Source organism: Mauremys mutica, chromosome 9 (genome assembly GCF_020497125.1).
Source record: "Mauremys mutica isolate MM-2020 ecotype Southern chromosome 9, ASM2049712v1, whole genome shotgun sequence".
In the NCBI taxonomy this organism is placed as follows: Eukaryota; Metazoa; Chordata; order Testudines; family Geoemydidae; genus Mauremys; species Mauremys mutica.
The window spans coordinates 69,509,216-69,530,010 of NC_059080.1; the positions used below are offsets into that span (position 1 = coordinate 69,509,216).

Sequence of the window (20,795 nt, forward strand, 5' to 3'; positions counted from 1 at the left end):
TAATATCATATTTACATTCCTCAGTCTCCATTCAGCAGCACCCACTGTTTAACAGCGAGGAAGTTAAGACCATGAAAGAAGCATCATGGGAGGGGAAGCAGGGGGTGGGAGGGAATGAAGTAGATTTCTCTGACTTAATCTGCTACAGCCCAAAGTATCATCACTCTAATGTCTCAGGGAAGATTCCTTTTAGCATATCAAGAATATTATTTCTTTGGAGTTCTCGCTATACTGTATCTGTCATTTATACCCAGTCACTTTAGTTACTGTTGTGGGACTAAAATTTGCTTTTAAAAAATAACCAAAATCTATTCCAAACATTGTTACTGAAACTACAGCTCCACACTTTCCATTTCACCAAGGAATTCCTTTGGGACAGAACAAACTAACAAACATGCTCCCTTTCATAATTACCAAACTTTTCAATTGCAGCTTCTGCATGTTTAAACACATTGAAATATTGACCCTGCAGTCTACCCCACAGCAGCTTGCAGTCAAGTACCATTGCCTCTGATGTAGAAAGCAAGGCTAATTTTCTCTACCTTAGCCTCTGTGGGGAAGCCAGAGGCAAGTAATGTTCTCAACAAAAGGAGTCTAGAGAAAACTGTTATCCCACCACAAAATAGTAAACAAAATGCTTCAATGAGCTGTTACTGTAACTGAAACGACAGGAAAGAGGAAAACTTTTCAAAATTCAGTTCTAGATGTTATCCATTCTTCACTGAACACCCTAAAATGGTCCAAGAAATGAAGCAGAAAAGCTCCTTAGAGAAATAGAACACATAAAACAACTCCATTTCCAGGAGTAAGTGAAGAGTTGTCACAAGTGAATTGTTCCTTAGACTCGCTGTTGGGACATTCACCACCTGTTTATTTTCTTCCTCCTTAGACCAAAGGAACACTGATAGTAAATACAAATGCAGGAGCTTCTTGGATTATAGCCTGTAGCCATACAATCTCAAGCTGTGATCTCATCAGCTTTCATAAATTAAGTAGGGGAAGCTGTGCCAGAGCTTGGATGAGCAACAGCTAGGGAAATCCTGCACACTATAGTAAATGCTGCTTGTAATTCAGCTGAGGGCACTCTCTTCTCGGAGGCAGAATAGAACTGGTGCCTGGCTATAGTGTTTAGGGAGAATGTGCTGCTGGAGTTGCCAACTTTCAGTGGAGACGTAAAAGTTTGGTTCTGACTCCTGACCACTTGCGTCCAATAAAAGGTAGATTTTTCACCTCTGTGCCTGCAAAAACACATGGATATTTGGACACACAATTACCATGATTGTTTAGACGTAAAATTGAGATAATAATAGTTTAGTAATTAGTTGCTAATAACTGCTCCTTTGTGCAGGCATTGCCAGAAAAGGATATGCAATCATGGTAAATGTGCACACAGCTGTATGCACACAGTTCTGAAAATCTGGCCTGAAATATTTCATGGCAATATTCAGAAGGAAGAGTGAGTACTACTTCTAATGATTTGGCCATATATCAACTTGTATAACTGCATTCTGCCTAACTACACATTCTGCTACAGTTTCAGATGGATTTAGGGCAGTTTTCTTCACTTCCCAAACCATGACCTTGCTTTGTATTGTGAAATAGTTGTTGCAGAGCCCCACATAGTTAGATAGTGGAAAAACCAAGTCCTATATACAATTGTTGCTACTAAAGTTTGTGTTGCACTTTGGGATTCCTTTGGATGTGGAATACAATATAAATGTCTAACAGCAACTACTGGAATTCAGTGGGTACGAGTGACCTCTATCATCTGACAAGGTTGATTGAAAACTTTCCACTGAAATAGCTTTTTGATGGAAAACTTCCACAAAAAGTGTCTGCTTTCCATAGAAAATGTTTTGTAGAAAACTTTTTGACTGAAAACTTGTGGTCTTCATTTTTTTTAAATGGAAAGTCACAAATTTCCACCCAGCTCTAGTTAACCCTTTTTACCCTGATTCTGGTCTGGTGATTAAACCCAGGAAGTAAAGTTCAGTCTCTCACTCTTTCGGCTCCCCTGCCTGCTACATCTTTATTACAAAGTTTAAGTTCACAGGACAGTGTTTCTAAAACTGCGGTGCAAAGCAGGCCATAGCACAGGCGGAGTGTGTTGGGAGGTAGCCCATAACTAAAGGGGTCTTATAAAGGGGTCCAAAGAATGAAAAAAGAAACTTCCCTGGGCCTACTCAGCTGTGAAATTAAACATGTGAGTAAGTGTTGATGGGATGGGTGTCTAAGTCTCTCCTGTGCAGAGTTGTCCTCTTATGGGAACTCTTTCTTAGTAGGCCTTTCTGAGGCTGTCCAAGGAGCACTGATCCTAAGTAGCCACATTGTGTAAATCAGGGGGTCGTGAGGTTATTACATGGGGGGTCGCGAGCTGTCAGCCTCCACTCCAAACCCCGCTTTGCCTCCAGCATTTATAATGATGTTCAATATATAAAAAAGTGTTTTTAATGTATAAGGGTGTCGCACTCAGAGGCTTGCTGTGTGAAAGGGGTCACCAGTACAAAAGTCTGAGAACCCCTGGTGTAAATAAATTAAATGCACCTTTTATTTATTCTATTCCAGTTGACATATTTGTTTTATTTGGTAAAATAATATTTTTTGTCGGAGAAAGGGATACACGATGGGTTTGCAATTAAAAAAACAAACACAACAAATTCACAGTATGAAGCCTGACTGTGTTGCCTAGATAAATTGGGATATCTTCTCTAGTTGAAGTACAGTTGATAACCACATAAGAGGAATGAGTCAGAGAGAAAAATGTTTTCTATAAAAGTGAGAGAAACAAGGTAGACAAAGTAATACTTTTACTGGACCAATTTTGGTTGAAGGGCACGCTTGACGAAGAGCTCTGTGAAGCTCAAAAACTTGTCCCTTCCAATAAAAGTTATTACCACACCTACCTTGTCTCTCTCATAACCTGGCATCAGCACTGCAAACATTCTATAAAAATGTAACTTTCTGGCTATAGCCTCCACTTTATGGTAGTTATCAGTGCAATTTGTGTTCATAAGTTCTTTGTCCTAGAATAGATTGTTAAATGGGTTCTCATAAAAGGAAAATTTCAGCTGATCAGCATCCAACACTAAATATACCGCCTTGGTTTCACCACCATCATATGGTGAGTGTGGTGTATCACCCTCTCTTACCAGCTGACTCCCAGAATCAGTTGTGTGCTGAAGAACAAATAAAAGCAGGCCTGGATTAGAGTAGGAACAGGGGCCATAATGTGTGGGAGATGGGACAGCAATGAGAAACTGCAATGCAAACCTGGAACTTTAATTAATGTTAAGAAAAGCCTCTCTTTCCCCTGTATTAGACACTCTCTTGTTCCAGGTCTCTTCATTATAAAATTGTTACAGTTTTAGGACTTAGCTGCACACTGTGGGGTTGTGATTCGTAAAGTGCACTCCCATGAATTGGTCTGTGTAGACCCTGCTGGTACATATTAAAGGTTCCCTAGTGTGCATTAACATAGTGCAGACTAGCAGGTCTACAGGGGCCAACTAATGTGCAACACACTTGTGAGCTTTAGAAATCCCACCCCCATAGTGTGCATGGCCCCACTGGGTAGACAAGCCCTTTTTTAAAGTTGAAAGGGTATCTGTGCTGTTGTAGTGATTTTATCGCATTGTGTGTCTGAGCTATCTGTGTGGCACCTTGGAGGCTACACCAGACATGGACTGTCTGGTTTATTATTGCTACCACATCACTGCCCCTATTGTCTTCCTTTGGTGACAGTAAGGTAGCACTGTGTGACAATATTGTCCCCGCTGCTCCCTCCTTGTCTTGTGTCCCTGCAATTCATTTGTCAGGCAAACACAGTGTATCCATCCCAAGGTGCACATGGGTGGAGACGAATAGTCAATAATAAGTAAAATTAGCAAACGTTTTAGAAAATACAGTGTAAGTGTAATAGGCCAAATCCCTCCCTCCTTTGAATTCAGTTTGTCAGTGAATTAAGATTCTATTGACTTCAAAGTGAATTTGTCTTGTGGGAAGAATTTGGCCCATTGTGATTCCAGATGAGTTTGAATTGGAACTCAGGATCTGAATCTCTTGAGATCAGAAATCCAAAATTTGTGGTATGAGGCTATCTGAATAATGGCCTTGAACTGGATCCCAGGATCTACACACCTCTGAGCTTTGGGAGTGTTACATATGCATAGGGAGCGCTGTAGTTTTTGAATAGTAAATGCCCACCAGGGGGACTGCTGTTAGTACCCACAAGTTGTTGTCTGGGGGAAGAAAAAATATTGACTAGGCATTACTTCTTGGGGCTCCTCTTCCATGCAGGTGGACAGTCATCCATATTTCCCTCCCAAAAATAATAAGAGTTCATTATTGCTGCTGACTAAATTGTGATTATGTGTGTTCCTCATTACACAAATATAACAGGAAGATTAGAAGGCCTTTCTAACTGTGCTTGGTTATAAAAATTGCTCTCTACCTCCTAAAGGAGCAGTCTCCTATGCCCTGATTTAGCAAGGTACTTAAACATGAATGGCTCCAGTCCCATGCTTAAGTCCCATTGGGGCCTGTGATGGAATGTTCATCCCCACCCAAGAAAGAGCAGGTTAAATTAGTTTAATTAACCTTATAGGTTGCAACTTGGCTCAGCAAGTGCTTGAAAGGCTGGTTGAAGATGCAGCCCAGCTGAGAAGGAATAGGCAGAGCTGGTATAAAGCCAGAAAGTTGGTAGCACAAGGGAAATAGTCTGCAGTAATTTCTTGAGAGAAAAGAGCTGTGTTTGGGGCTATAGATTTAGCTAGTCTGCAGTCACTCCCTGGAAGGAGGGAGTTTGGGCTGGTATATCCAGAGACTAGAAGATATAGGGTGGGACTAGAAGATATAGGAAGGAATCCTGTGAAATTGCAACAGGGGCTGGGAGAAATCAGCCACAGTTGCTAGACAAAGGGTCCCTGGACTGGAACCTGAAGGAGTGGAATAGCCTAGGTTCCCCTACCAGCCACTGAGGAAGTGGCACAGACTGGGCAGTGGAGTAGAAGTCTGTCTGGGACATCTGTCCAATAGGACTTGACTACCCTGAAAGGGCAGGACTACAGTGACCTGTCTAGAATGCAAATCTAGGAAGAGAGAGCACCCTGCATAGAGAGGCTGTGGGGTGTGAGAATGAGCAGCAGCTGGGGTATCAGAGCTGGAAGGAGATAATCCCCATAGCACAGTAGAAGGCTATTTAACAGTGAATGAACTGCATGATAGGGCCTTAGGGAAGATACTTATTATTTTAGTTATTACAAGTTTCCTACGCTACAGCTGTCCTCCAGTAAATCTGAACATCTTGCTATTGTCTTACATAGTTGTTTTTTTTTTTTAAATCAAATAAGGTCAGGATTTCTGATTGAAACCTCTAGTTAAGTTTATGAGGGTGGGGAGAGAGGAGAGGAGAATCTTGACATGGGCAACATAGTTTATTACTTTTCTGTAGATCGTCAGATCACATGTTTAGTGAAGAAATTATACATCTAATGCAGAAAAGGCAAAGGACAGCAGAAATGAGCCATCTGGTGGGTGATATGGTGGTGAGCAAGCATTTATGCATTACATTCACATATGAGCACAGGGAAAACCACCACATTCACTATGCAGAAAATAATATGGGGGCCCAATCCTCTGTATGCAGAACTTCCTTGGGGCAGGGGAGAGAAACCTCCTAGGGAGCAGACCCCTACTGTGCGTAGAATGTTTTCAATACACTCTCTTCCCCCTAACCCCCACTGCCTGGTTTTCAGAAATTTAAGATAGGTGATTGGTAATTCATACAGTGGCACAGATGTGCCTGGTCTTTTACACACACATGAAAGGACAGATCCTTACCCTAGGAGAGAACAATTAAAATTAGGCATAATATAAAAATAAGCAAAGGGAAAAAGGAGAGAGAATGAGGGGAGAAGGATTGTAATGGGGTGTAGAAACCAGGTAAGGAGTTGCTATGTGCTCCAGCACCCCTGTCCTACCACACCTGCAAATGATGTGAGGACTGGAAGAAGGGCCTTTAAAAAAAAAAAAAAAAAAAAAGCCTGCCTCCGTTGGCAGCAGCCTTGTGAGGAGGAAAGACCTCCAAGCATCAGCCACTCTCTAGTCCAGAAGCTGGCAATAGGGGCTGTGGCCATTGCCTGTCTGAATACCTTGAGAGAAAGGGGGGCAGAGTTACCAGTAACTCTCCAGTAGGTGCTTACCTGTGATGGGGCCTGCAGAGGGTCCCTGGAAGGTCCACAATGGGCTGCTGGTGGTTGTTCATATTTTCAATTACAATAACTCTAGAAAGGGTAGACCGCTGTGGGACTCAGACAGAGGGCTAAATCTCCCACATCTGGACCTGTGTCTTTTGGCCACTGGATGCTGATGATTGGAGTCTGGATGAGTCCAAGGCCCCGACTCACCTCGAAGCGGGGGTGCGTGTTAAGCCAAGCGCATGATAGGTTGCCTTAGTGTGAGATCATGAGGTGTTTTCAGTGTTCTATTTGCATTTTGTTGGTTCTTCTGAGAATATTGCTATTCCTGCTTTAAATCTGAAGCAGGAAGCCAGGCAGAATAGGGTTGGGGAAGCTCCTAAGCAAAAATTCTGTAATGAAAAAGAGAGAGATGGACTTTGCAGACAACTGTTCCATTATTCTAATGAAGGTAGAACGTTAGAAAGAGACTCTGTGATCCTTTATATTGTCACATAACACGTATGCTGTCAATTTTTTTTATTTTCAAATTCATTATTAAAATGTGCTTCTCCTGCTTCACACAAAGACCAATACAGGATATAGGAGCATGGTCCAGGTGTAAAGGGTAGCATGGGAAGCTTGGAGTTGCCTCTGGAAGAAGGGGCAAAGGGATTAGCTATGAGAGATGAGTTGGCATCTGACAAAGTTACCATGGCATTTTTTTTAATCCCTTTTCCTTTTAGCTAAGCATTGATCTGTCCAGTTCCTAAGAAACCAAATATTATCTCTTGCTTACTTCACCCAGCCCTTGTCTGCAACCTCTCTTTCCTGGATTTTCATTTCTTCCATTGTACCCCCAACCTACTTGTGACCAACCATTACAGCAGAAATTTTCCCTGTTATGGCAACAAATGGGATGTAGTATCCTCAGAGGGTCCGTGAACTAACATGAATAGAGTTTTGTAAGAGCTGTGCACTTGGCATCTTCCCTCCAGAGACATAAATGACACCTGTGTCAAAACTGATCACAACCAGTGCAGAGAGCAAAGTAAAGTCTCTCTTGCCCTGTCTCCTATAGCCGATACAGGGGAGGGAGGAAGCAGGGAGGGGGGAAGAATGGGCGGGAGAGGGTTGTATACTTGATGCTTTTTTTTTTAAATATGAAGGAGCAGATGAGTATGGATGCATTAGAGTGAAATTGGTATAGCATGAATAATCCTCTACATGGTGAATGTTTTCTTGTAGTGTATTTTAAAGAGATACGAATATCAGACAAAGCTCTTTCTGAGTTATGCAACCAATAAGTCTGTGAGAAACATTCCTGTCACAATCTTTCTGTTTGTTTGTTTGTTTTTAAATATCTGTTAGGAATGTCATGTGTAGATCTGCACTGTTTCTGAAGTAAAGCACTCAAGTATCCTGCATACAGCATGTGTAGGGTTTTTTTTTTTTTTTTTATGAAAATGGCCCAAAGGCTAGAATTCAGAGTCAGGCTTATGTTCATTTCTTCATTAACCGCTTGAATTGCACTGTCATTGTTACTAATAGACAATAATACTCAAAATGACACTATTCCAAAACTCCAAACAATTCTGCATTCTGCAATTGTTCGCTTTAAATAACAATGCTTTGCTTCATCATAGCTGTCCAGCATGGTAATACTGATATTATAGTAATGAAAGTGGGTTATGAAATAGTAGGCAACCAATATCTATGGTTGTCCATTTATCAGCTTTAAAAAACAATTTGTGGTGAGATAATCAGATAGCACTTTTCTGTTCTGACCAGCTAAGGCAGTCACATTGGAGGATAATGCACAAAAGAAGCATTTTGAAAAAAAAGACTTAAAATCAAATGCATTTGAAAAAGCTGCCAAGAAGAAATTCGTGTTAATGACCTTTCATCTAGAAAGTTTAGAGCAAACTCTAGGTTGAGTTCTAGGTCAGTCATTTTGCAGTAATACAAATGCCTTACTTAAGGAATATTTAAATATTGCAAGATGGGAAAATATCTAGAAATTGTTACTGTAAGTGTATTTCTACAGCTACATTATTGAAGAGCTAGAAACTCAAAAGCACATTAATCTCAAGAATCAAAATTGGATCTAAAGAAGATTTCTACATAAGTCTTCAGAATAGAAGAACAGCAGCAAATTTGCCTGCTTCACTGCTGCTGCCACATGGAGCCACTCTGACTAGCTGAGCTGTTAGAACCAAGCAGTCTTACCTCAGGCAATTTAATCAGTCCTTACGATCATTATCAAATGCAGTGCTTTCAACGTGGGCGTAAAAAGAGGCTCTCTGAGGTGCCTCCCTAGCTGGCTTAGGCCCCTTGCCACACCCAGATAGCACCATCAGGTCACCCCAGTTCAGGCCCCAGCCTCTTCAGCCAGGTCTACAATACAGACCTATATCAGTATAACTGTCACACAGAGTGTGAAAAACCCACACTCCTGAGCAACTTAATCATAACAGCCCAACCCCCTACATAGACAGCTATGCCAATGGGAGAAGCTCTCCCATCAGAGTGTCTTCACTTACGTGCTATAGCAACGCCACTGCAGCATTTTAAATATAACTGCCCTTGATCTTTGCAGTGGGCCCCAACCTTGCAGGCCTACTTACTTTGTTTACAGGTGGGAGTTCAAACTTAACACAAAACATGCCCCTCCCCAGGTGAACACCCTTACTTCAGAGGTGCCTGGGATCAGCATTAGTGGAGTCCTTACAGCCAGCTAGCCAAGCCAGTCTCTCCCTACCAGACTTACCCCTCGGGTTTGCTGGACTCCTCACAGAACTGAGAATTCTCTGGCCTGGGGAGTTCCTCCTGCTTCTTTCAGGAACCATTCCCTTCTCAGAGCTTCATCCTTGCAGACTGCAACATTCTCCTTTTAAAGCTCTCCTCCCTACCATGTATGACTGTCAGGCCACAGGACAGGGCTACCTTAGCCTGGTCCCTGTCAGTGTGGGGTTTATACAAAGCCAGCAAAGACCCCGCACTGACAAGCAATTGCCTCTGGGATGATGAGGCATACATTTAATACATATGAGAGGGAGGTTTGGCTGGGACTAAAAATTTAGGTTTTAAGTGTCTCAGGTGAGTGCTAAGCTAAGCAGAAACTCTCTCAATACCTGACCCAGAGTCCTTTATAGCATTTTAAGTAAGTCTCTTTATAAATGCAATTTAAGTGCCTGTTCTGTCCCATTTCAGACACTAGAACGTTAGAAAGGGGCTCTGAAATTTGATATTCCAAAAATGGCACTAACCCGGAGATAAATGTGTATTGGATGTTTGAAGCTAAGTGTGTATTATGCATGGACCTGGATATAGATATACACAAAGCAACCAGTTACCATTTTGACAATATTTTTTTCAGCATACATGAAGAAAGCTGTGATGCGAGTGAAATATGATCTAGACAATTTAAAAAAATATACAGCCTTTCATTACTGCAAATATAACTATAAGTCACCACCCTGGTCTGTCTAGGTTGGACACAAAAGCTTACCCACTTACATTGGAAAGTATAATATTGAAAACACAACAAATGTTTGTACTTCCTCTGTGCCATCTACCTAATCAGCAACCAGATCATCCTGTTTCACAGTTCTCTTTGACTTAATGTACTGTACTAATATAATCATTGAGCTAATTGTTAGGGGCTCTTTCAAAGTCCATAATGATGCTATGAGGATGTATAATTTACTGGCTATGGCTAAATGTAAGATGCATTTTTCTGTAGGCCCAGCTTCTTTTCTGAACATGGATTTGAATTATAACCCCAGATTGTAACTCCTGGATCTAGGGAATTTTAGATCCAGATTTGAATTTAGCATCTGTGTCTAATTCTTTAAAGGGCTGAATCAAAACCCCAAATCTGAACACCTCCTAATGTTAGGTTAGATCAGACTATATACAAACTGTGTGACTCTAGACACGTATTTTTTGGGAGGAATAAGAAACCCTTCTTCAGGACCTGAGTGCAACAATATTAAGCCATTATATGGTATGAACAAGTAGAGCTGACTGAACAGATTTTTCGATTCATTTGCAATTTTGAAGAGTTGAATAAAACTGCATTTTGGGTTGAACTAAATATTTTGTTTTTAAAAAAACATTTTGATCATTTTATAACACTTGATTTTTTAAAAATTAAATTAAAGGAAACTTTGAAATGAAGTAATTTCAAACAAAAATCAAAACATCTTTTCTGGAAAAGTTAGATGAAATCAACATGAATTTATGATATGTTTTAGTCTTGCTGAATCTAAACATCTTGCAGAAAAAAGAAAAAAAAGTTGACCAAAAATGTTACCCAGCTCTATGAATGAGTCAAGCATCTTGCACCATAGATTCCCCATGTCCCTTTAGTAGTACCTCTATTCCGTGCCTACTGGAAAAAATGAAAGCCTTTCCTATACCTGGAGCTTCCATGTAATTCTCTGCTGTGCAACCAATCAAACCACTCACATTTGGTCTCAAATGTACAGTCATATCCAGACAATTTAATTGACCTTACATTTTAATGGAATATAAACAACTCGGGAACACAGTGCCAGAGTCTGCTCTCATTTGCACCACTGTTATCCCAGAGTAACTCTACTGTAGTCCATTTGAAAAAGAAATTTAATATTTCATGTTTATAGTTAACTTGAAACATAGCTTACAAATAGAAAGAGAGAAAGTCAGGACATGCTTTAACATCTCCACTCTGTAGTTTGGTTAGGGCTATGCTGTTGAAGTGAAAGTAATCTGTGCTTAGTAATAGTAGAACAAAAGTCATTACCAAGCTTGAAGTGAACTAGTAGTGAAACTGTTGTGGCAGAAGCAACATTATTGTTTACAAGATTGTATGGATCATTGGCTCTTGATATTAAAGTGACCTATTAGTATGAAAGACCTCTTTACAAAAACTTCCCTTTTCTTACACAACATTAAAAGGGGAGAGCCAGCACAGTATCCAACATAACTATAGAAAAACTGACTCAAAGCAGTAGTGGGGTGATCAACACACACACAGTCCCAAGAAGCTTCACAATCAATGTGTTACATAGTGGATGCAGGTTGCAGCAGATGTGGGGTGGATAACGGCCTTGTTTTTCCTAAGGTTTTGGCTTACATCTTCATACTTGGGTCCTATAGCGAGGTAACGACTCACTAGCGCGGCGCCTCCTGCTAATTGTCCAGGGAATTAGTTCTTTCCCTCAGGAGCACCCTCTGCAGCCCCATGCCTCACTTGCCGCTGGCCCAAGTGTCCCTCCCCAGACCCCGGTGCCCCTTCTCTGGGGGTTCTGCCCCCTGCAGTACCCCACAGTCTTGCTGGGTCTCCCCTCCCCAGGAAACCCCCAACCCCTATCTCCACCTCACCGTCAATCTTTGGCTACTGCCAGTCACCATCTAGCCCCCGCTCACTGGGGCGGACTGCAGTATAATTGCCACTCATCATTGGCAAGGAGGGTTTGGACCTGCTACCTCTGCTTACCCTTGGGCTGCCCCTCTGCAACCCCAGTACTCTTCTTGGCCTTTAACAAGGCCTGCAGCCTGGGGGTTTTCCAGACCAGAGCTCCCCAGCTCCTCTTGCCGCTCCCCAGCCCTGGTACAGTCTGGGTCCCCTGCTCAGCAGCCAGGCCCTCCTCTCAGTAGCTAGAGAGAGACTGTCTTAGCTCTAGCCTCGCAGCCCCTTTATAGGGGCTTTATAGGCCCCCTTGATTGGGGCATGGCCCCATCTGAGGCTACTTCCCCAATCAGCCTAGGTTTTTCTCTCAACCCCGGCCCTCTCCAAGGCTGCTTTTACCCCTCTGGGCAGGAGCGGGGTGATTACCCCTCTACAGGTCCCTAAAGTTAGGCTCCTAAATTTAAGCTTAGGCACTGTAATAAGAATGGGCTGATTTTTTTTTTTAGAAGTGCTTATCATCATCTTCACCTTTCATTGTTATCAAAGGGAATTGATCTTTTGGCAGAAATGAGGAATGGAAGGGATTAAGGGATATGTGCACATATGCGCTCATAGACAGTCTTGCCAAATGTGCTGTTCTGGTAGAATTGTGAGGGCTGTGCTGAAGACATGGTGTAAGATGCCTGATCTTGCCTATTTGATGCCGCACTAGAGTCAGGGAAGGGATACTGGGCTGGATGAGGCCCATAGAGACCACCGTACAATGCATTATTGTAAGTAATGTAACTACCAGCTGTTGTTGACATTGCATTTGCAGTTAGAACACCAAGAACTTCAGAGGCAACTAAGTGATCTGGCTGCTAGGGTTGCCAGTTTTGGTGGGACATATTCCTGGAGGTTTCATCACATGACATAATCTTTAATTAAAGATTAATCTTTAATTGCTGGAGACTCCAGACGACTCCTGGAGGGTTGGCGACCCTACTGGATGCCCCCTCAGATTCCATAAGCAGCTTTGAAAAAATATTTTTAAAAAATCCTGAAAATTGGTCTATATAATGGAAGCACATTGACATGGTATCAGCAGTTTTAGGATTAGTTGTTATAAGAACTAAGACTTCAGTAGGAAAGTTCTAGCAATTAAAAAAGTATCTATTGTATGAATCTAATTCATACAAATGATAAGACAGTGTGGTGAGTTCAGCCTGATCAAATGAAGTAAACCATTTTTATCATCTTTCTGCACAAGGGTTTGTCATAATATCCAGAAATACTATAGCTAAATCATTGAGTGCAGGGCTGCCAGTCAATATAAATCCTGCCAACACTGGGAAAGCCACTATACAAAAGAGACAAAAGCCAAAAAGGAATAAAAAATACACTGTGCTAAGTGTTAAAAGAACTGAACAGTTGGCAAAAGGCTAAAAACATCTGTTTAGCCTGCAAATGGTTGTCGATCTGGCAGGCCTGGATCTAGGCCAAGAGCACTGACAAAAGTAGCACACAACTAGAGCTGTTTGATTAATTCAATGCAGCCAAAAATGGGTGGAGAATGACATTAAATATATATTTCTTAGAATTTTGTGTGTGCATGGGACCTGTCTGGTTCATTGCTAGGTGAGATAAAGTTAAATTGTTGGAAAATAAATTAACATGCACCAAGAATGAGTTCATTAATCCTGATTAGTTGTTAAAATGCAGTGGGAGGTAGAATTAGGAGGAGGAAGACCTTTAAGTTTCTGGGATGTATCTTTTGTGGAAAATGGAACCATATAGTAACAGGCTGTGGCCTCAATCCTTCAAACCATGGTGCCGTGAGGGGTTTAAAGTTAAGGATGTCCATCTGTGTTTGTAGGACAGGGGTGTAGATTTGATAATCTGGCAGAAGAATAAATTTAGAAAACCCAGACACAAGATACCAAAAACACAGATGTATTTTATTTAAATTTTTTAAAAGCAGGTGTCTCCACCTTGCTAACTGTTCAAGCTATTGGATTTTATTTAACATAACAATTTACAATCACCATTCCCCTAGGACTAGTTACCAGGTTTATGGATCTCATGATGTACAGCAGAGCTGCAATAGCAAACCATGCACACATTTCATATGGCATGATCCCATTCTCTAAACTGTAGGTGATAAAGAGTAAACCCCTATTGAATTTTGACTTGGCTTCATAATGATAAAAATGTCATGCTTTATTATAATTCTGTTTCATTAGTGGAAATCCTGCTTCATCTTCCACAGGTCCCCAGATGCAGTGGAACCAGTGTTGTATGGGCAGTCCACACAGAAGGTACACATCCTCTTTCGCATGGGGGCTCCTAGTATACTTTTGTGCACAGAGGATGGCTGCAGAGCAAGGGGGGCAAAGCTGATAGATTCATTGCTACAGAGATTAACAGACACTGCCGCCCATGGAACAGGACTGTGGGAACTATAGTAGCTTTAAGCAGTGGTGTAGCCAGGATGGGACATTTGGGTGGGCCCCGACTTCGGCTGGGTAGGCAAGCCCCCACTCCCCAACCCTGCTCAGAGGGTGATCAGATGTCCCAATTTTATAGGGACAGTCCTGATATTTGGGGCTTTTTCTTATATAGGTGCCTATTATCCCCCACCCCCTGTCCCGATTTTTCATGCCTGCTATTTGGTCACCCTACCTGCTCCCCAGCTGGAGCGCTGGGCGAGCCCCTGGCCTTGCTTTCTGGCTGGAGTACCAGGCAGAGTGGGGTAAGCCCCAACACCCTGAACCCACTCCTCAGCAGGAGCGCTGGGTGGGCGGAATGGGGTAAGCCCGCGCCCTGAACCCACTCCCCAGCAGGAGCGTGGCTAGCTCTGGACCCCACTCCCCGGCTGGAGTGTGGGGCAGCGGGTGGGCATAATAGGGCAAGCACTGGGGCTGGAGCACAGTTGGGGCTATGGGGGTGGGTTGGAGGCTAAGTGGGCGGGCCGTGGCCCACCCAGGCTCACCCATAGCTATGCCCCTGTCCCACCCAGGCCCACCCGTGGATATGCCTCTGGCTTCAAGACTACAGGTAGGTTCTGTGGACTAGGTGGGATACTAAAGTACAGACACTATTGGATTCCTTTCTTTCCCACCCCTCTTTGTCATGATCTACATGTCTCAAATCTGGGTCTGCCGGGCTTTTGGGCTTGGGTGATCATTATGCTCCAATCCTCCACTAGCAGGCTTATCGGCATCACCTAGAACTAAGACTCCTTGAAGTGCAGCTCAGATAGGACCCTGCTTGGTTGAATCCCAGAGATCCTGATTGGCTCATTCCCCCTACTTAAGCCAGAAGGAGGAACAGGAAGTTGTCCCACTGAGTCCCACCCTGCTTTGGAATGTTCACCCAGTGCTACCTGCTCTTCTCTCCTGGTCCTGACCTCCTGGTTTCCTGACTCAGCCTGATTCCTGGTATCTTAGCCTCAGTTACTGGCCTTCTGATTCTGAATCCGGACTGGTGTGGGGGGGTCCCAGCCCTATGCTAACCACTAGGTCTGGCCACCTATTTCCCAATCCTACCATTCATAGAGAAACCCAGACCACTGCACCACCATTCAGGCTGTGTTATAAGTCAATGATTTGTCCTTTAGGGATTAAGGCCCCAGTTCAGCAAAGCACTTTGAATCAGGACCTAAATAACAAGGACAGAATATTCTATCAATATTCCCACAGTCACCCACAATCAACTGTATTATGATGTGTGTTGATTTGGTTAGTTGTTTAGGGCACTTGAAGAAGAGAAGTGGAAAGCAGAATGTAAACTCTTTGTTCTGTGTTTTGTGCAGTACCGGTCCCAGTGGTTTGCTAGCACAACATACCTAGTAAATAATAATGGCTTGCATGCCAAATGGTTTTAATTTCTTTTAAAAATCTATGTAATATTGTCATACATAAAGAAATGTATATCGTATAGCTATGTGAGCCTATAGACAAAGTTGCACAAAAAGAAAATTTCACCTGTGTACTTGTGTTTGCACCAGACATCCTTGTGCACTCCTTCGGGGACCAGGAACAACAGTAGGTGACTTTCTTGACCGACTGTAGCCAGCTAGGACATTATGAATAATGAACACCACACTACCATAAAAAGCTCTTTGTGAGCAATCAGCCGAGTAAAATAGATACAATTGAAAAATAAATAAAATGGTCATAACTTTTGGTCACTATTGACCGGGTCTTGATTGGAACTAATAGCTTAGCCACGAAAGGATCTGAAGCTCATTGCTAGTCCCTGGAGCCATCCAATCCTCCTGCAGTCAGGATTTCACATAAGCAGCCCTTCCTTTTCCCTCTCCCCACCCCCAACCAGCTGACAAGCTAATATAAATGGTATGAAACAGAAGGGTAATGGGGGGTGGAAAGACTGATTCAACGTAAACAAATTAGAGCTGTTGACAGTGTGGGTGATTTTGAGAAGTGCATTTCCATTAAATTCACAGATACAAATCCTGACAGATAACAAGCCACGGTAATTTATATAAACAAGGAAAGAGGACTAAAAATGAATGGATGTTAAAATCTGACAAGAATTAGGTTGTTAGTCCAGCACAAACCGTTCTGGCTATATGGTTAAAAAACCTTAGAAAGCACCTGCCATTATAAGGCCATGTAAGATTCCCATATGAAAACATCTTCCCAGCATGTCACCACTGCCCAGTCCTAGAAATGTTTCCTTCTATTGAACATGTTAAATCGCTATGCACCCATACAATTATTACTTACAATATCTGAAATACATAACAAAGACATTTAGTCCCCATAGATTAGATTGTAAGGTCTTCAGGGAATTTGACAGCCTCTTGTTGCTCCTACAATAAAAATAATCTATAATACAGTAGATATGTTCCACTGTTCCATTACTTCAGCTAGCAGAAATGGTGTAAAAAACAAAATCAACCATCTTCTCCTGTCTGCATCTCCCCTGCAAAAAACAACAACATTCCTATATGAGATTTCTTAGGATCAGTCTTTAGGAGCCAAACCTGCAGCTCTTACTTGTGTAAATATAGACTGCGGGATCAGTTCTTCAGGCCAAGATTTCCAGAAGTGACTAATGAATTTGGGGCTCTCAATTTTGGAGGGTCTAACTGAAGTTGCCTTAAAAGGAACCTGATTTTTCAGCAAATGCTGAACACCTCCCTTTGAAAATCAACCCCCTTTAAGATGTCCCAGGTTGAACACACAAAAATGGTGGCATCCAAAATCCCTGGTCACTTTGGAAATCTTGACTGTTAAGCCTGTTTTTGATAATGCTGTGTAAGAGTGCAATCCTGTTCTGTGCTGGAGGCCAAGGGAGTTGTGGGTGCTCAGGGCTGCATAGTCTTCAGCTAGTAGCAATTATGGGAATTAGGCTGATGCTTCATCACTTGGAAACTTTTTAATCATTCAGTGTTTCATACAACTCAAGTTGAATCTTAATTTTGCATGCTCTAGGTTCAAAGGTGATCCACTGATGATAAATTCAAAATTACTCCCTGCCCCTGGGCATGTCAGAAGGTGAATATCCATCTGTTTTGTCAAAAATTCTAACTTTTCATTGAGACTAAAAGAAATGGACACATCTATTCAAAAATTCAAGTTCCTGTATTTTTTTTAACGAATACTATTAATTATAAATTTCTAGCCATCTGGTGGCTGGGATGAGCAGTAGTGGGAACAAAAGGAAGACTTAAGAGGGATAACAAAGAATTCTTTGGGAAATAGTCTCTGGTACAGAAATTTTATTTGCCAAATGATTCATCTTGGTTTAACAATGGCACAGCGGTTTGTAGCCTGCAGTGGTTTTGATTAAAGAATGGATTCACTCTTTCTGTATCCTGTGCAACTGAAGAACGTTTATTAAAAATGCCACAAGGAAAGCCAGATGGCTGAATATCAGCACCTGAAATGAAAACAAAATACTCAGCAATGCATGTGTTAAATACACTTTTTAACTGCAGTGTATCCTAGCCAGGCTTTTTCTGTATTGCTTTGCAATTTGACTTTTTATATTTGTTTTGCATGTAGTGATCAATCTAAAACAAAAACATGGCTATTTGCTTTCAGCCCTCAAATCACAGATATGGAATTCAGATTCTGGCGAGGAGTCATGTTCTAGGATAGTGGAGGTCTTTGCAGTTAAGAAAAGAAACAGGTTTGTTGTGTTGTTCTTGCAATCTGAAATTATTCTTTTAAAGCTTTGGAGCTGGTCAAGGAGTTTACAGGTAATGTTTCATGGTGTTAAAACATATTCTAATGATGGTTTTACTATTATTTACGTCTTTCATCATTAGTACTGTATCTTCAACTGTATCTATGGCATCCTTATTATCAGGTGTCCTGTTTTGAAAAACAATGAGCAATTCTGGAAAACACATATACAGATAAGTGTATGATGCCATCAGCTGAAAAGCATAGTGAATATATATAAAAGCATCAATGTGTTTCTATAGAAACCCAGCCAAATCCTTCAGCAACTTTCAAAACATCCAGCAGGGATCCAACACTTTTTATCTGACATATCCTGTTCTGGAGACTCCAGTATAGCCTAACTTCCTCTTTGGTGGAATAGCTTTTTCTGTTTCATCGTCCATTTAATTTTAGAGCTGAAGAGTTTAGGAGGGATATTCATAGGTGATGTTTAATGCGGCATAACCTGGACTTTAACTATAAAGAAAACTGGTTTATTAAACAGTGACTCAAATAGGAAACAGTAACTTGTAGGACCCCCAGCAAAAGAATACACAAAGGGCATACAGGTACAGATTGGTACAACAAACTGACATCAAGTCAAGGTCCCAAACCCATAAGGACAAAGAGGAATTTACTACAGGTAAGGTACAGAGGTAGACAGCATACTACACCAGATTCAGAGGAATGGACCCACGACCGAGGACATCACGGATGGAATCCATCAGGACAGCAAGGTGAGGACACAGGAGTTCAGGATACTAATAAGAAACTGATAGCTGGAACTATGGAGTTTGGATCTTCTTCTTTGGTCTTCTGTAGACTCCTTGAAGTCTTAGCTAGGACCAGGGCCGGCTCCAGACCCCAGCGCGCTAAGCGCGTGCTTGGGGTGGCATGCCGCGGGAGGGCTGCAGGCGGCTCCGGTGGACCTCCCGCAGTCATGCCTGCGGAGGGTCCGCTGGTCCCGTGGCTCCGGTGGACCCTCTGCAGGCACGTCTGCAGGAGGTCCACTGGAGCTGCGGGACCAGCGGACCCTCCGCAGGCACGTCTGCAGAAGGTCCACCGGAGCCGCGGGACCGGCGACCGCCAGAGCGCCCCCCGCGGCGTGCCGCCCTGCTTGGGGCGGCGCAATGCCTAGAGCTGCCCCTGGCTAGGACATGTACTGCGCTGCCACCAGGAAGGACAGCCTCTCCTCTCCTACAGCAGACTTTTATGCTCTCCTGTTACTAGGCAGAACACAGGCCATATGACCTTTGCTCTTTCCCGCCTTAGAGAAAAAAAGGTGCCAATTGTCTCAAGAAGAAGGTTACCAACATGGTGAACTAACAACAACTCCTTACAAACAAAATGGCGAAGTGCCTAAACAAAATTGAATTTGCAGTTTTTCCCCTACAAAGGGACCTCCCCGGTCATTGAGTCCAGTCCCCTGCTTTCACAGGCAGCATCATTAAATACCGTACCATTAATAAAATAATCAAACACTGGCTGCCCCAGGATCAGGAGAACAGAAAGATAGGTCAGAGTTCCCCTCCCCCATTCATCCATTCAGCCTACAGTCTCTAACTTGAGTCTAGAAGGAGATTAGGTAGGCACAACATATACACTGATGGAGCTAGAATGGTGTGTTATACCTTGGAAAGGTCCGACAGAATTTCCCTGGAGTGAATCCTGATTTACAATGGTGTGAGAGGAGGATCAGGCCCTTTATGCCTGTCTGAGTGACAGCGACACCCAGAATACATGTAGAGTCCCAGTTCTGACAAGCTTGGTTAGTAACTTTCAGTGCTCTTCAGTGAAAGCAGAATATATAATAAAGTCAGGGCTTAGTACAAAAAGAATATTGAAGTTGATATTAATGTTAAAATGCATGAGTGGTTTGTTACAGATTTTTTTTGTCAAACGCAATATTTTATCAACTGTACTAAAACTGGGACTTTCAATCTTATTTTGAAAAGTATTAGTAATTTCACGAGGGTTTTTTTTACTTCAATTTTACTTAAAACCCTCCCTGATCACTGCTTATTGGTAGTTTCAGACTGGTGTTATCAAACTAAGTTTTCATAATGGAGAAAATTATAGGCAGGTAGCAAATATGTAACAGCTGTTTCATGATATTTATAGACTTTACAGCATTGTCTAAAGTAATTAATTCTAAATTTACAGAAGTTTCAGGTCAGCTACAGATAGCTCCATCTAACTCATGCATATGGACATATAGGGTATAATTCTCCTATGGTCTCAGTAGAGTTAATCCTGATTTATGTGCCTGATTCAAAGTCCTTATAAATCAATGGAAAATCTCCTGCTCATTTCAGCGGGCTTTAGATCAGGCCTTCTAGGGGAGAGGGTCTCCACTGCAGCCCCAGCCCAAATGTCTACACTGCAATTGTATAGCCCCACAGCCAGAACCCCATAAGCCCGAGTCAGTTGATGCTGGCCAGGCATAGGTGTTTTACTGCAGTGTAGGCATACCCCGAAAGTCCTTTCTACAGTGTAGGCATACCTCCTAAAGTCCTTGACTGAAAGAAGTGGGGGAGGGGAAGGGAAAGATTTTCAGGGACCACTTTTAAACCAACATGAATTTAAGGATAACTCTTTGTATTTGACTTGACGCCAATCCTTTTTCATGAAACTCCGCTCTCCACCAGTGGACAGTAGACACCTGTTTAGTAGTTTTGCAGTGTCAGTTGACATCAGGATGATTTGAATTTATATCTCCAAGTTTATGTGTATGTAGCATTTGACCAAATTCCAGGTCTGGCAAGTGCTGTCCTACAGAGGACAGGAGACCTAAGTCACAACTGAATTAATGAGTAGCTGGGAATTTTAGATGAATAGCACTCCAAATAGTGCAAAAGCTGATACCGTATTGTTATTAATTAAACTGACAATCATTAGCTATTTTAATCCTGTTGTATTCACTCAAAACCACAAATCCAAATCAAATTGAAAATAACCCAACTTCCTTTAAAAAACAAACAAAAAACAAATCACATTAAGCAGATATTTTTGATTAATTCTATCACTTGCTATAGAAAGTTACCACTT

At 42.1% G+C, this 20,795-nt stretch overlaps 1 long non-coding RNA gene across 2 annotated transcripts; it reads right to left on the reverse strand.

The window, feature by feature from the left end:
* Nucleotides 1-887: 887 nt before the first annotated feature.
* Nucleotides 888-9,075, reverse strand: LOC123378053. Of its 2 annotated transcripts, none has more exons than XR_006582438.1 (3): nt 8,944-9,075; nt 6,201-6,586; nt 888-1,238 (listed from the first exon to the last, which is right to left on the reverse strand). It is a non-coding gene; the product is annotated as an uncharacterized LOC123378053 (long non-coding RNA). The 2 variants fall into 2 exon arrangements; XR_006582437.1 differs by lacking the exon at nt 8,944-9,075 and adding an exon at nt 8,403-8,697.
* Nucleotides 9,076-20,795: the final 11,720 nt, after the last annotated feature.